The sequence below is a fragment of the Astatotilapia calliptera genome, chromosome 16, assembly GCF_964374335.1.
Source record: "Astatotilapia calliptera chromosome 16, fAstCal68.1, whole genome shotgun sequence".
NCBI classification, from domain to species: domain Eukaryota; kingdom Metazoa; phylum Chordata; class Actinopteri; order Cichliformes; family Cichlidae; genus Astatotilapia; species Astatotilapia calliptera.
The window spans coordinates 22,703,601-22,706,320 of NC_137437.1; positions in this window are offsets into that span (position 1 = coordinate 22,703,601).

The window sequence follows — 2,720 nt, forward strand, 5'->3', positions numbered from 1 at the left end:
TCCAAAATAAAACCAAATATAAGAGAATGATGGTGACAGACAAGTACCACATATTGGTTTAGAAAAATGCTTAGGAGAAACTACAGGTTGGTCTGTGCTGGGTTGATGTTCTGAGTTGTCAGATTAATATTTTTCCTAAATGTCGAACAAAGTGGAAGGGTTCAGTACAGAAAGTTTTAAATAGTGTCAGTAACACTGCTAATCTGCACACATGAAATCAATATTTCTTAATGTTATCACTTTTGTCTCCTCTCTGTCGCATCTCCTAAAAATATGTCCCAGATTAAAGTTTGTCAATTTTAAAATGGTTGGGGGAAATAGGATTTGGTAGCAGCAGAAAAGCTGCCACGCCCACATAATATCCAAATTCAGCTAATAACATAAAGAAAGGAAGGGAATGACAACAACTGAGGAAAGAACTTGGCAACCTTGTCACACTCACAGGAGAGTGCTGTCAAGTCATACTACTGTACTACCTGTCTGGAATGATGGAGAGGCAAATGATTAACAGCGACGTGATTTGAAGCCAACACACACTGCATTCCGTAGATTACACAAGACGGCTTCAACTTTGACGTGAAAGTGGAAATAGACAGGGAGATTCAAGGAGACTCTTCTTCTTCTTTGACTGAAAAACCCTCTAGCCCCAAAAGACCTAAGATAGAGATCATAGATAAATACTACTGATTCCAACAAGAAGCTTCAAAGAATAGTAGGTATCAATGTGTTTTAGTTTAAACTCTTAAATATTTTCCCCATTTTCTTTTAGTGCATTAGATGGCGCCATTGTCCTTTTATTGTGGTTATTTTCAACCCACAGTCATATTCACATATTTTTTAATCACCAATAGTGATTAGAGCACTCTGCAAAATTGATAACATTAGGCTGAATAGGGTTTCTATTTTAATTTAAAGCATGTTTCATGACAAGCTTTTGACGTGTGCCCACTTTTTTCTATAATCATTAATACTATATGTGAGCAGGAATTGATGTTGGCTTATATAACAACCTCACAGCTGAATAAATATTGTCAACAGATAAAAGAATCAGTAACTACATCACAAATAATGCACCAAAAATTAGTTTAAGGTTATTTAGAAGACTAACATGAATATAAGTATAACTGTATGACAGTACTTATGCTCAATTGCACGGCCAAACCATGCAAGAGATCCTTTTGTGGATAAATAATTTGACTTGCCTCTTCTCTTGTGACACTTCCTGACTCTGTAAAGGCTGATTTGTTTGCTTCATGTACCCGCACAAGTCCAATGTTGTCATCTTAAATGAAGATCCATGGCACTAACAGGCTTACATCCTGCAGCCGCTTTGCCTTAATGTGTTCTTGGTGCACTGAAGGATCACCGTGCATTCTCTATATGTGTATGTATATATGCTTTATAGCTTTTCCCACTTTTATGAAGGGTATCAGTGGTAAGCACACAGTGTCTTAATTTTGTGTAGGTAAACTATAAAGACTGCCACACCTAAAAAGTATATGGAGTATAAAGCAATAATATAAGTATAGACACACAAGTGGAAACATCATCACAGAGAAATTCATTTTTCCCCTTTTGGCTCTGTTGATTTCTTTACTTTTAACTATTAACCTGCACTGAAAAGAGAGATGGTGCTTAATGTAATAAGTAAAGTTTTTTTTATCCAAAGCCCTTTGATCCTGAGCACGCCTGTATATGATGTATCCAAAATGACACACGCATATATGTCGTTAAGAGCGGCCGTATAAACTGCTGTTTGTGCTGATGTTGAAAGGCAGGATCTCAGACTGCGAGATTTATTTGCATCTGTAGTTCGAATTGTTTCGATATGAATTTAAAACCAGTCCCCGGTGTACAGTACGAGCAGCATGAGGTGTTATGGACGTAAGAGAGAAGCACTTTTTCACAACCCCTGCAGAGCAAGGTGGCCTGCGCTCCATATCAAAACGGAAAATCTTCTACACCTGACAGAGCTCGTCTGACAGGAGAGCAGTGTGTCATTATAGGTGACTCATTATCTGCTCTCCTTGCTGCTTGTGTGTGTATGCGTGTTCTTCCCTGCGCATTAGTTTGTGTGTGTATGCACACGTTTGATATGGCATTTTCCCTTTTTGAGTATACATAGCAATTATGGAGGCATCGTGTTTAATACAAACACTGTGTTACCAACAAAAGGGGAGGCAAGTTTCATAAAGGTAAAATACAGCAGTGAGCATTAAAGTCAGCATTTCACAAAACACAACAATTCTCTGACCTTCACCGCATGTTCGGTAATTATCCTCGTATGTTCTCTCAAAGTGTGACAGCGTCTGTCTTTCTCTTTGCTCTCCCTCTGTATGTTTGCAGGTGTTTAACTCACCTGTAATATGACTAAACCTTCATGTGACTCTGCCTTTACCTGTCCTAATCCCTCGTCTTATTATTTAAAAAGGTGGTGTGGACTGAAAAACACAGCCTTCTTCACTGGAGTGGCTGTGAGGATGATTTTAATTAGCATAATTGCAATGACCATGTGGACCGAGATTATTGTGTGGCTGCTAGGCTGTCTGTTCTATTGTAGCTCCTCTTAGAGAGAGCCTGTGGATTGCTCATTGACTCACCCAGCAGTAGCGTTTCCTAGCAACGCCTCTTGAATGTACTGTACAGTACTTCCCCATCTCATGGGCGCCTTTAATAATCTGCTTTGCCATTTCCATGTAAGCTTTGTTAAAAGATTTACT